General features: G+C 38.9%; 1 protein-coding gene across 8 annotated transcripts in view; it reads left to right on the top strand.

The window, feature by feature from the left end:
* APBB2 (amyloid beta precursor protein binding family B member 2) overlaps window positions 1–14,672 on the top strand; it is a 381,984-nt gene that overhangs the window by 101,470 nt on the left and 265,842 nt on the right. For all 8 annotated transcript variants that reach the window (XM_029946674.1, XM_029946692.1, XM_029946683.1 and 5 more), the window contains exon 3: window positions 9,144–9,249. The gene's annotated coding sequence lies outside the window, so the exon portion shown is untranslated. The remainder of the gene's footprint in view (window positions 1–9,143; window positions 9,250–14,672) is intronic.

Here is a 14,672-nt window from a genome sequence, read left to right on the forward strand (position 1 = left end):
TATGAATACCTGACATTTATGGTGGGAAACTTTCCTGGAAGTTGGAAGAGATTTGGAAAGCAGAAGACGCAGAACCTTGTTAGCGTGCCACCTTAGCCAGGAGCGCCTGGTGCTGCCATGGGGCGCTTGGCCGCTCCTTTGTCCACGGCCCACCTCGAGTCACAGACACCGATGGCTGGGCAAGTGTCTGGAATTGCCACAGGTATTGGGGTGGGGGTGAAAACAGCCACCTGCCAGGGCTGCAACTTCTACAACTCACACCATCCAAGCAGGCAGCCACTGGAACTCCAGTGAAGGAGAAGGAGACAGGTTTTGGGGAAAGTCTTCCTGCAAATGGGTCCCCTCTGATTGCTTTTTCCTAAAGACGTCTCCCTGTTACACTTCGGACGTGGGGCTCCTTGGGGGATCATTTCTTTCCACCTCACTTGCAGGTGCATGGTGAGTGCTACTTTAATAGGTTGCATTTAGCCTTGTAGTGGAAGCCAGCCCGTCTTTCCTCTTCTGGGAGAACCTCATTCCCCCTCCATTTGGACTTTGATGCAGCTCCATTGACCCAGTTGGAAGAGATTCAGTTTGTAGTGCCTGCTGGGTTTTCCTGCTGCCCTTAATTTGGTTTGCCTTTTATTGTCTTCCAAGTGAATGCATTCTTTCTCTTTCTTCTAAGGGAAAGGAACCTGAGAAAAACAATGCTTGTGGTGGTGGCTGTTTGTTAAGGATAATTGCTGTTTTATGTTAATCTACGTGTTCAAACGAGTAGAGAGGGAATTGCTAAATTCACCAACCTGTTTCTCCCAACTCTAGTCCTTTTAAGCATATTTGTGGCTGAAATGAAGATGTAGCTGTGCAGAGCAGAAATGTCCAAATGTACAGTTTTTAAGTGCAATTGTATATGTAGTATTTAAAATTTTATTTCCAACAGCAAGAATCATGATAAAATTCTTAGAAATTATAGAAAAGTGAAAAGGAGAAACCCAGAGATAACGAACATTAACACTCTGCGAATTTATGTCTCGCTGTTTTTATCTATGTGTTACAGCTCTCTAAGTGGGCTACAACTGTCTAGAACCTTTTGCTACTCAGAAGTGTGGTCCGTAGATTCAGCAGCATCAACATCTCTTGAAAGCCTGTTAGAAATGCGGAATCTTGGGCTCTACCCCAGACATGCTGAATCATAATTTGTATTGAAACAATGTTACATATATATTAAAATGTGGAAACTCTAGAACACAGTGTATCCAGGGCAGCAAGCGAAGTGGATATGGCACAAAAAACCAAGACCTGTGCTCTCCGTTCATTTCATTTCCCCTCTGTCACACTTTCCTAAAATAATTTTGCTCCTCAGTATGTGATAAAGATAAAAATGAGGTCAATTTTTTTTTTTTTTTAGCAAGGCAGAGCAACCCTGTTGAGAAACCCGTCTTCTGCATCAACATTCCATTCAGTGAACATTAAGTGCCTACTGTGTACCATGTGAGACCTCAGCCTTCACGGACACTCCGTTGAGGCACGCATCACCACAGTAGGAGTGCACAGGGAGCACGGAGGATTGAGTGGTCGGTTCTGCGGGGATGGAAGTCACAAAGAAAAATGGTCTCTGAGCTGAGTCTGAAATGTAAATCAGTGAACATGAGTTATGAGTGTTGCTAGGCTCTAGAGAGAACACAGAGCTGGATGAAATGGCTCGCTTCCTTCAAGGATCACACACTTGATTTAATGCCAGGGGACAGTGCTTAAAGCTGTAACTAACAATAAGAAGCACCTCGGTATTAGGGTAGAGCTGGAAGAGTCTGAATGTCAGTGTTAACAACTCTGTGACCTTGAACAAATGGTCTCACCTGAACACCTACTTCTTCTGTAAAGTTGGGATAAAAGAAGACAAATTATTGCACAGACTTACAGTGATTTTTAAATGAGATAACATAGCGGAGCACTTCCTACAGTGTGTGTAGAATTGACAGTGTATGACAAAGATATCTAAAAAAGCGCCAAGTGAGTGCCGTAGACAGAAATATTGCAGAAGAACAGAGGAAAGAGGCCATTCTGCCTGGAATATGAGAGACTGTGGCCAACGCAGCCTTGACGGTGTGAATGAGGAGGATGGGTTTAAAGGACGGGCCATGGGAACCAAAGTGAATGAGGAAACTGCAGTTTTGAGACTGGCTAGACTAAGAAAAGGGGTCACAGAAACGAGGGATCAAGTTTGGTGGGGAGCATTCGGTTTTAAACCCATTGAACTTGAGGCAGCTGCTGAGAGCTGTGGTTCTGGGATGCACGTTTGTGTCCCTAGAGTGTCACTCAGAGGCACTGTGTTTTGGCTTGACCAGGGCTGGCGATGACGTGAAGTGCTCAGCCTTGCCTGCTCCGGGTGTGTGGTCAGTGTGAGGCTTGCCCAAGGACTCGTTCAGGCTCGGCGGAAATGGCCACGCCCACACCGGGGTTCTCACCAGGATGGGAAACAAGGCACAGTTTTTAAACCCTGAGACTTAACGTCCTCTTCAAAATGAGTGGAGGACTGAACTTCTCTGTTGCTTATTTTTACTCTTTGTCATCCTCTTCCTTGAGTTTCTTTTTCCTTTTCAGTCTTCTTGCTCCCAACCATTGACCATTAATTAATTGCTACAGAAGAGAAATGAATTGGTAAAAAGTTTGTTGAAGGACTAAATGCTCTAACACCAGTGGGTTGTATTCCTGTCTGTGTCATTTTCCTCTCAGCCGTGAACTCCTTTGTGGTCTCTCATTGTACAAAATACATATAGCCTAGAAGTGATCACGGTTACTGGTTTTTATGCCCGCCACATAAAATGCTAACATTTTGCCGAATTTGCTTTATTTGTGTTTCTGTCTGTCTATACGCATACGCACACTTCAAATAAATTTTTGCTGAACAATAAATAAGTAAATAAGTAATTTTTGCTGAACCATGTGAGTTAGTTGTAGAGATCATGATCTTTTAGTTGTAAATATTCTAACGCATACCTACCAAGCATAAGAATACTCTTCCACATAACGCATTATACCATTATCACCATGAAATATTATCTAGTACATAGATAATATTCGAGTACTTATTTAACTTTCCCCAGTTATTTCAATAAATAATGTCTTTTATAACTATTCGTTTCCTCATCCAAGATTCATCAACAATCATTCATTCAATTTTATATCTTTAGTTTCCTTTAATTTAGAGCAGTCACCCTGTTTTTGTTTGTTTATATTATTCATGGCACTGATATCTTGGAAGATTTCAAGACAGTTGTCTAGTGGAAAGTACCACAATCTGGATTTGATTGTCGTTACTGTGTGATTAGATACAGATTAAGCATTTTGACAGACATATGACATAGTGATTGTCATTTGACAAAAATGACATTCAGTTGTCCTATAATGGATTATGCCAGCCCTCACTTGGGTAAAGTGGTCTGCCAGAATTCTCCATTATAAAGACACCTTTTCCCATATGGAAGTGATAAGTAATGTGTGGGGTGATACTTGGAGACCGTGAGTCTGCTGAGCCACAAAACTCTTTCCCTGATGGAAGTTTTCGCATCCATTAATGATCCTTGACTGAATCGGTTCTTGCATGGGTGGTTGCAAAGTGGGATTTTCTGTTTCTGCTATTTCTTTGGTGTTTTATTAGCTGGCATTCTTCTTAAAGAAGAGCTTCCTGCAATCCTAATTTCATGAGTGTCTATGGATTTATGGTTTCTTTTTTTATTCAATGTGCTCTAATTCATCCATATCATTCTTTTTTGTTGTCGTTGTTATTTAAACTGTGCTACATTTGGCCAGCAGGAGCCCCTTTGAGACAGTTCCTGTGTCCTTTTGTCAGGTCTGAGCATCTCCTTGGGTTCTTGCATAGTAAAATGTTTTAGCCAGTTTTGTACTTTCTTTGCCCCAGGCCTGGACCCAACTATTTCTGGAATGAACTAAGGTATTTAGAAGCCAAGATCTGGGTGCTCAAGCTTTCTTTAAAAATGGATATGATCTGTACAAAGTTAGCTGTCAACAATCATTTGTTTAAGCTCTCCCATCCTCCAGCTTCTGCTAACATATTCCCTTGGAGCCATGGGCTGTTTATAAGTTGGAAGGAAGGAACAGTTAAGAGGAGGAGGCCATCGAAAGTGAAGGTTTTGGGCTTTGAACCAGAGGTGGCACAGTGAGGCGAACAAGGAAGTGAGACCAATTTAAATTATGGTTGGAATTCTGCCCAGGGAGTGACTAGAGAGCCCGAGGATATAATCCCTGCTTAGTTTCCAGGTAGACTCTGAAAATTGGTTGCCCTTTTTTTTTTTTTAAACATCTGATGATGCCAAGAGAGTGTGTTCCCCTGAACTATATCAGTGCTAAGTCTTCGAGCAATTTAAGAAATAGAGTTTTGAGAGTTCCTAAGTGCACTGTATTTTCAGGGTCAGCATGGGGTATGTGTAGATGGGTGTATATTTCAGCATGTCCTTTAAAAATTAAAAATTATATTTTTTATTTTGAATCCTCACAATTGAATATAATATCTGACTTGCCTATTATAATATTCGGTTGCCAAAAAAAATATCTGGTTGCAAATTGTTGAAGATGCATATGTGCAGCATTTTGGGCAGCAACTTATGAGAACTCAGAAGCCAAGAATTTCTGTTATTTTTCAAAGTAATCAGCATGCATTTGATAAAGTGGTAGAGTCTGTGAGGGGTATCTTGAATTGACTGATTTTTTTGGAACTCCATAGTCCTCCATGATCTCTTTTTATACAAAAAAGCAAAATGAAAATGTTCTTTTGCCTTTTCTATTCTTTATCACAAAACACGAAGCCAGTAACGTTTGTTTCCATTTGATAGGGAACCTATGAAAATGCTTAAAAATACAAAAGCAAATTTGAAACATAAGGGTTTTGTTTTTGTTTGGTTTCCATTAAAGTCAGCATGTTTGGAAGTGGAAAAAAAAACAAAAATAAAACTACAAAGAATACTACATGTATATTTCAGCCAGCAGGAATATGGTTATTATTCAAGTGGGTACAGTGAATGTTATAGATGCTTTGTTGTTTTATGAAACAAAACCACACCCGCACATCCACAAGCACTGACTTTTCATTCTCAGTATGTTCTGGAGAATGGAGGGTCCTATTGAAGCAGTGACTGGGGAGCGCCTGGGTGACTCAGTCGGTTAAGCTTCCGGCTTAGGCTCAGGTCATGATCTCAGGGTTCGTGGGTTTGAGCCCTGCGTCGGGCTCTGTGCTGACAGCTAGCTCAGAGCCTGGCGCCTGCTTCGGATTCTGTGTCTACCTCTCTCTAACCCTCCCCTGCTTGCACTGTCTCTCTCTGTCTCTCAAAAATAAATAAAAAAAACATAAAAAAATATTAAAAAAAATAAATAAAGCAGTGTCTTGGGTGGACAGTACCCCAGGAAGGTTAAACTGAAAATGAAAAGGAACACATTGTATAAATATGTTTCTAGCCAGGCATAGGTGAATGAACTCAGGTGTGTTGTGGCCAGATTGTACCAAATTGTCCTCTGACTCCTGAGTACCCTCACCATTTCAGTTCTTTTGTGATGTCAGTGTATGAGATCTAACTCAGTGCACTCAGGACTAAGAAGTCACCATTTTTGGCAAATGGACAATTTTCAAAGTCAAGTTTCATTGTTATTGGGAAGATTTTAATATAACTGAGTCCTTTTGGAAGTCATAAAGATCAATCTCTCTCTCTCTTCTTACGTTCTATTTAAAACTCCCCCAAATGGAGCATTTATTCCTACGCCCAAAGCCATTGCCCCTTGGATTTCTTTAATCTTGATCTTCTTTGAAAGGAGCTTTATCCAGAACACAATTTCTTCATTCAGAATGAAATTTCTATCAGACATTAAGACAGCTTGTATACAATTACATAATTAAAAATCTTTTTTCATCTGGGTTTTATACTAAACCCACGACAGTTTTATCCAGTAAAAGCAAATTATATTTTGGCCTTTGTAATGGACTTATATACTTTGAACGTCCCTGTTAGGACTGTGTTTGCCTTGAATTGTGAGACAGAAAATACTTTGAAGGGTACAGTCACGAGCCTGGATCTGTTAATACTTGTGAAGGAAGCTTCTGGTGTCTGTGTTGTTGGACTGGCGTTTATTGGCTGCATTCACATGCGAACTTACACTCGGAAGAAAAGTTTTTCCCATCAATGTCTTAGTTCTATGTTTTTAACTTCTTTTTTAAGAAAAAAAATTTAAGTTTATTTAGGAAGAGAGAGAGCATGTGCGTGTGCAGGGGGTGGGGGAGAGGACGAAGAGAGAGGGAGAGAGAGAGAATCCTAAGCAGACTCTGCACTGTCCACACAGAGCCTAGTGCAGGGATGGAACTCACGAATTATGAGGCAGTGTCCTGAAAAGTCAAATACTTAACCGATTGAGCCACCCGGGTGCCTCCTTAGTTCTATTTTTATATAGTATCTTGTTATTTGTAATGATAAATGTGGATGTGGTTATTGTGAAAAATTTGAGTCACAAGAAAATGCAAAGAAACTAAAAATTATTTTATCTTAATTTCATTATCTTTATTTAGCAGCTATACAAATGTTAACTTTTCTCTCTTCTTTTTTCTAGCTATAGATCCTTTTAAACAAGACTGGGACTGTATTGAACATATCGTGTTATAGTCTGCATTTCCAATGAACACTTATTAAAAACATTTCCCCATTTTATTAAATGTTTTACAGATTTAGAAAAAACTGTCGGGGTGCCTGGATAGCTCAATCTGTTAAGTGTCTGACTTCAGCTCAGGTCATGATCTCCTGGTCCGCGAGTTCGAGCCCCACATCAGGCCCTGTGCTGACACCTCAGAGCCTGGAGCCTGCTTCAGAGTCTGTGTCTCCCTCTCTCTCTGGCCCTCCCCTGCTCACTCTCTGTCTCTCTGTTTCTCTCAAAATAAAGAAACATTTAGAAAGAAGAAGGAAAAAAAAACTGTTTACTCATCGTTGGGTATTTATATTTTTATAATTTCTTAAAGTAATATTACTTATCATAGGAAAACTTATTTATACACATATATTTTTATGCGTATCTTGCACTTGTTTAAGGATAAATTCAGAGTCTTTTTTCAATTTATTTGTTTCGAGGAATGAAAACTAATTCAGTTTGTCATTTCCAGTAGTTACAAGTAAGCCCTCTTGTCTGCCAAGATCTGTCTTCATAACACTATCATCTTGATGTGTTCTGAGTGGTATGGTAGCACCTTATTTATCTAACACCGTTAGGGAACTTCTCAAAAATAAAGTTTTCATTTAACTTACACTGACCTGGAAGTATCTACACTTGAAAATTAGAAACATTGTAAATGAGAATCTTTTAAAAATTATATTACATGTATTACTGTCCTCTTTAACATAATAAAAAGATACGAAAATCACAGTTTACCCCCTTCTGGTTCAAATCACAAGCATCTTTTTAAACATGAGCTTTGGCGTTCGGAGTTCTCAAATAAGAAACAGGTGGCTCTGACCACCACCATGCTGTGCAAAACCATACAGTAAAATGCACACCACTAATGGGGAAAATCGGGTCAGGGACACGACACTCACAGACCTTGATCAGTGACACATTAAAGAAATAAGATAGGAGTAAAACTTAAAAAATTTTTAAAAAAGTAAAAATTACAGCACAGCGTTACGCATGTTAGGTGGCTAAGAAATAAATACATAGTACTGTCAGGATGACACTGTACCTTGATGAAATCCTGATGTTTTCTTGCAGACTGAGGCCTTGGCAAGGTTGCAGGTCATGAGTTATTTGAAGTGGTGGGAGGAGGGTTACCTCAAGTCAGAAGGGAAGTTGGGGCACCCTGTGTGGAGGGCTGTGGCCCGTAACACACTGATGGAAACTGGGATCACTTGTGGATGTTGGAGACGTGGGCTTTGTGCATTCTGTGTATCTTTTTGCAACTGTGTCTGCCTGGATGCAATCTTATGCTATTACCTAGGATTTCCTGCAATGAAATCACACATAAACAAATGTGAAATTCCAGTTATGCTCAAACTGTTCCCTAACATGGCCGTCATGGAACAAACACAAATGTTATAGCAGAACTGAGTGTACTGAGGAATGACACAGTGATGTCTAGGGATGTTCTCTTGTCTCTATCACTAATAGAGTTCATACGTGTAAAACGCTTACAAGAAGAGTCTGGCATCCGAGTGAACACTGTGTAAGAGTTGGCAGTAACAATGACAATAATAATAATAATAATAATAATAATAATAATAATAATAAAAGGTGCCTGTTGATGTTTATGGGGTTCTGTCTGCTTTTCAGTCATGACTGCCCACTGTAGTGGTGATTCCTGGCTCCTTCTGATGACCTATTTCTCAATCTCTCGTGGCTTTTAAATGAGTTTATCGTGCTTAGAATTACATGTAGCATAAGGCCCAGGATGGGAGAGCCTGGGGAGAGGGGCGCTGATGTTCAGTTATGGTTTCCCTGTGGCATCTGCTTTATTTACTCAGACTTTTTAATCTTATGAGTTATTACCTATGTATTCATTTGTGAGATCGTTGGGGAAGTAACTCATGTTTCAAATGAGGATATGATCATACAGAGTGTTCAGATTTTCTGTTTGATGAGAATAAGTTCACACCATTCACTTTCTCATTCCCACCTGCAAGAGTGAAGTGTGCTTAACCGAGTCGGTGAGAAGGATGTTTACAAGTTGTTGACGATTTTCTTTAGGTTGTTGCTGTTCTTTTCTGTTCACAGCCACTTCTGTGCTTGTGAGATGAGCTCATCTTCGGGAGGTGGGGCAGACAAGTGTGATTTCGGAAGACCTTCCCTCCCAAGTCACAGTATAATTAGAAGCCCAGATCCTCCCTCAGTTATTTTTTTATGATTCCCCGGGAAGGACATTTTTACTGTGAATGGTTGCCAAGAAGACTTGCTGGATCCTCCTTTAGTGTCTCTAATAGGATGACAGATCAAAATACCATCTCAATTTAGTATCGTTAGTATCGTTCTGAAAGAAAAGTCGCTAACACAGCTCATCATTGAGACATTCCAGTGAAATCTGTATTGTAATTATGCACAGAGACTCTGCATAGCAATCGGTGTCTTGATTCTTAATTTCTAATCTGACTTTGAATTTTAACTTTTTGTCTCCGCACAATTTGTAGATTCTTGGGCTGCTTGACCTCATTGTGTGATTGCTATGAATTAACAAGACTTTGTCGGAAAAGGGACCTTGCCTTTTGAGCTTTGTACCAAAGACCTGGGAAAAAAGTAAGTAATTTTCTAACTTGCTGTTTAAAAAAAAAATCTTGTTAACTGTGGGTCTGTGGCTTTTTGACTTTCTTTCCTGGCTTTGTAAATTTTACGCTTTTGTGGATTTGAAATGTGGAGTGGGACTCGAGACCTTTGGGAAAAAAAACTTCCAAGAGATTCAGATGACTTTGCATTTTGCCAAGTTTTTTGGGTTTCGTTGACTGAATCCTCAGGTAGAGATAAACCTTTTATCACGTGTACAAATTAAACTTTAAAGGTAAAGCATTAGAATATGGTGTGCCAGAAAAGTGAGTCTTGTTTTCTGAGCTTCAGGTGTTTTTTAGATAGGCCTTTTGGTTCTGAATTCTTAGAATTAGAATGAAATCCATTTGGTTCTTTTCTTGTCTGGAAAGGAAAGCGAAATGTGTAATCACTTGTTCAAGAAGTCCCTCATGGAGCTTGGTCTTGGAAGAATTGACGTGCCTGTCAGTTTTATTGTTTTCTAGCTTTTTGAGGTACTCTGAGATATTCTAATTGAGACAGTGTGTGCATGGTTTTGCTCTCTTTTAGACAAAATTGCTTGGGGCTCTAAAGTTCAGTTTTATTCCCTGATCTTTTTGAACAAGTAAAATGGGCCTTGAAGATAATGAAGTCAGTCTGCTTTATTGTAGAATTTATGTAGAAGTATGAATGGCCCTTAAGAATGTAAGCAAAACAAAGCACATGCATATACACGTGCGCGCGCGCACACACACACACACACACACACACACACACACAGATCCTTTTTCCGGTATGTTCCAGAAACCATGTTGACAATAGGAACCATTTGTCCATTAAATTACTAGGTAGTGCCCTAAACTTTATATGCCTTGTGTCTTATGGCTCCTCTGCATTTCTGACAGTACAGATGAGCTAGTTAAAATGTGTCTAAAATAAAATAAGATAGAAAAGACCTTTGCTCTACAAGTTCCATAGAAGTATTAATTATTGTTACATTGTATGCATTATAAACTTACTTATAATTAAGTTGTGTATTATATAATAATTATAATAAGGTAAGGGTCACTAATTATGAAGGCTTTTTGGGGTTAAATAAGATATTTGTACTGAAAGAATATTACACACACACGCACAGTATATGCACACCATGTGTGTAATTTCCAAGAGCTGTCAATATAAATTCATTGAAAGGAAGGAATTTGAAAATTTCCCCCACAAACAGTTTTTTAATGTTACAGTAAAATATTTGCCGTAGTGATATACTACTGTCAGTGGCATTTTAAAAAATGATAGCAATTTATTTATTTGAACATTTGTTTCAGGTATTCATTTTATTAATTAAATGGGCAGCCAGTAAAATGATAAAGCCAACTTAAGGAGCGTTTGAGCCACAGAGGTTTATATGACCCATCAGGAAGGCTTTAAAAAAATTTTTTTAATGTTTTATTTATTTTTGATAGAGAGACAGAGCATGAGAGGGGGAGGGGCAGAGAGAGAAGGAGACACAGAACCGGAAGCAGGCTGGTGAAAGCTTTTAAAAAGAGTTTTAGAATAAGATGCCTGGGTTAGAGGCAAAGTTGGCTAATACCTTACAGGGCAGTAAACATTTACCTTTGGAGTTCTCTTTTCTGTGGAACAGAGATCATGTGTATTGATTGGAAATAGACAAGAATCAGCTGTGTCGTTTTCAGTTTTCAATAAATTAACATCCACCTTTCCAAAATTGTAAAATATCTAGTTCAAAAAAACCCCAAAGCAAATAGTCCAACGAAGATACAGAATCCTAGTGAATGAGTTAATCCTGGAACACATCTGCTGCTCTACTGCACTAGTAAGGAAAAGACATCCGGGAATCCCTTCTGTGTATTTCTAAGTTTTTGGACAATGTTTGGAAAAATATTCAAGTTTTGGGAGGAATTATTCTTAATATAATATGGTGTATGTTATTATTAGGTAATAATAATAATAACAACAATTACTTTACTGAGTACCAGCTGTGTCGGGCACAGGCATTTTCCCATGGGCTTCATTTTGGTTGAATTTAATATTCACATATTAACCTTAACACAAAGGAAATTCTGTGTGGGCTATTTATTATTCCATCTTGGAAGGTATTTGAAAGAGGATTATGTTGGAAGATACCAGCCCATCTGCAGAAATGGAGTGACAAGGGCAAAAGATTACTTTTCTGGGCTTCAGAATCCAGGTATTTGATGTTTCGATTGGAAATACAACTTAGCCCCCCCCCAGAAAGTAATAAGCTCCTTAAACCACCTTTCAAATAATTTATCACCTCTTTAAAATTTAACATAGTTTCTGGCGAGGCATTTCCTTGTTATACCACAATACTCCCTTTGGCCATTGTTGTAAAAGCTGTATTTCCATTTTGTAGAGGCGAGGCGTCTGTAGGACTTCTGATTCACAATGATACGCTGAAGACAGCCCTGTGTTACCAGAGGGACCTGACAAAAAGATCCCTGCTTACTAAAACTGATGTCATAGGGGAATATTTCTGTGCACAGAAGGCTGTTTTCAGAATTGACCTTTAGGTTAAAAAAGAAAAGAAAAGAAGAAGGTTATAAAGCATAAGTATGCTATCCATAAATCCAGTCCTGAAGAACTAGTTACATGGAACTCAAGGTTAAGGGAGAGGCAGAGCAAGGGAAAAGGAAGGAAGTCCTTTCCGACAGCGACAAAAGTCATAGGGGAGGGGCGCCTGGGTGGCTCAGTCGGTTAAGCCTCCAGCTTCCGGCTTCAGCTCAGGTCAGATCTCACGTTCGTGGGTTCGAGCCCCGCGTCAGGCTCTGTGCTGACAGCTAGCTCAGAGCCTGGAGCCTGCTTCTGGTTCTGTGTCTCCTTCTCTCTCTGCCCCTCCCCCTCTCATGCCTGTCTCTCTCTGTATCAAAAATAAATAAAACATTTAAAAAAAAAAGTCATAGGGGAATGTTTCTGATGGCACTGTGAGAACTGTAAGAGGCACTTAAGTGTATCAGGGGGCAGTGTGGGGAGGCAAGCCCAGTTTTAGGGGACATCACAGAACCAGAGCTAACCTCCAACGTCTTTAGGCATCTTCATGTCCTCTTTTTCTATTTATTTTTTTATTGTATTTGTGATTAGCAAAGCATTTTATTTTATTATTTAAGGTAGGTTTCTAGAAATTTGAGTCTATAATGTTTACAAAGTATAGATGCACTTTTGAAAAATTAGCCATGGGTTATTTTAAAAAGAAGTAAAAAATGGTTTCTATTTTACTGCTCTATTTAATACACGCATATGTTTATTTTTATTTCAATTCTGAAAGAGGATTCTATTCCTCAAATTGTTTATGTTTTGTCTTTTCCACCTACCAATAAATAATGAATCCCCATGCTAATAAATGTTTATCTACAATATCATTTTTAGTGAATATAAAACAATGGGGTCTTAGCTTTTTGTTTAATTTGAGGCCATCCTGGCTTTCAGTTTCAAAGGAGGATAAATACATGAAATATATGGTGGAGGTTTTCATCTGCAGACAGAATAGACTAGCGTTCGTCTTCTATAATCTCTAGTGTTTCCGGTAACCAGACAGGAGGCTCATGGGAGTAAATAGGTGCTCAAAACCTTGTCACTGTCTGACAGGTACTGGGTATAAAGTGTTGTGTCTTTGGTCCCTTTGTTATCCCACAAGAGTGCAGGTGGCATATTCCTCCCACTTTGCTGTCTCCGTCAATATTTCTGTGCCTAAGGAGGGTTTCCGCCTACATATTTCTCCCTCCCAAGAAACTCTAAATATCTCAGATGTGGTGGTGATGGGTACAAAAGGAGCATTTCATAGACCTTGGATTAGGATTTCTTGGAGCAAATTGCAATCCAAAATAATTGGAGACACAATGTTTTATAGATGTTGGCATACTTTATCAGTTGTAAGTGCATATATTAAATCATTTGTTGCACAACTGCTGTGTGCCCGCCCATGTACTAGGAGCTCATCATTCAGAGGTATTCAAGGGTTATACCCTTGCTTTCAAGGAATGTAATTTGAGTTTTAAATTCAGATTCAAATAACATTTATTCAGCCCATACCATGTGACAGGCAGTGGGGTGGATCTTAGATGAGGTATTTGATTACTAAACTCCACTAATGATGTTTATTGACCCATTCCCTCCAAAGTAAGTGTATCAATAGAATTTTCTAATCTTTAAGTTTTTTTCTTCTATTATATTTTCTTGAACTTTTGGTATCTGCTACTACTTGTTAGGTTAAATGAACAAATTGAAAAAAAGGGTAAACAAATAAGCATTTAGTTGATAAACTTTGAGCAATGATTTTAAAAGCATGTACTTTTTCTATATTTGAAAACCTGTAGACATATAATGTGGTCTTAATTTTTCTTACTAGAGTAGATCTTAGTTCACATGATACAGTTAAGTATATTGAGATTTTATGCATTCTGCTCTTAGAGTGGTTCTCCTGCTTGAACAAGTGTGGAAGACACACCACTAAAGCATTTATTTTCACAGTAATTCTCAGGGTAGGAATTATTGAAATTTACTTACTTATTTATTTAAAGGTTTTTTTTTAGGTTTATTTATTATTGAGACAGAGAAACAGCATGAGTGGGAGAGGGGTAGAGAGAGAGGGAGACACAGATTCTGAAGCAGGCTCCAGGCTCTGAGCTGTCAGCACAGAGCCCAACGCGGGACTCAAGCCCACAAACCATGAGATCATGACCTGAGCCAAAGTTGGATGCTTAACCAACTGAGCCACCCAGGCGCCCCAGGAATTATTGAAATTTAGGTGGGGGGGGGGGAAGTAACTTGCCCATAGATCATTCAGCTAGGAAATGTTTGAGTTAGAATTCTAGCTCTGACCCATCCAGCTTCAAAGCCCATGTAATATCCTCCTAACCCCCATGAGCTGGTGGGGACGATAGACTCACAGGTGCTTTGGGTCCACTGAGAAAGGAGCAATCAGGCTTAATGTCTTTTTTTTTTCTATGTTATTTTTATTTTATTTTTTTTAACATATGCAATTATTTTCCATCATTTACACTACAGTAGTTACAATTACACTCCAAACAGAAAAGCAAAGTAAAAAATCAAAACCCCAACTTCTATTTCATGTAATTAGACTTATACAGAAATTAGAATGTTATGTAACAACTAGTTAATCACCTAATTTCACAGCTATCTGAAGTGGTGATCGTTATATGAAGATACATGATACAATTTATTACTTGCCCATAAGCTAAAACACAGCCTGCTTAATACCTTTCCTTAAATTCCACCTCTATACTACAATATACTTGAGGTCCATGCAAAAAAGTAGCTACCTTTTATGTAGGAAATGGATGATTAAGTCTTTGGTGCTGTAAAAGCAACTTCATTTAAACATAACCACCCCCACCACCAAAAAAAGAAGAGGGGAAAAAAAGTAATGAAAATAATAAGGGAAA

This window comes from Suricata suricatta, chromosome 1, assembly GCF_006229205.1.
Source record: "Suricata suricatta isolate VVHF042 chromosome 1, meerkat_22Aug2017_6uvM2_HiC, whole genome shotgun sequence".
Taxonomy (NCBI): Eukaryota; Metazoa; Chordata; class Mammalia; order Carnivora; family Herpestidae; genus Suricata; species Suricata suricatta.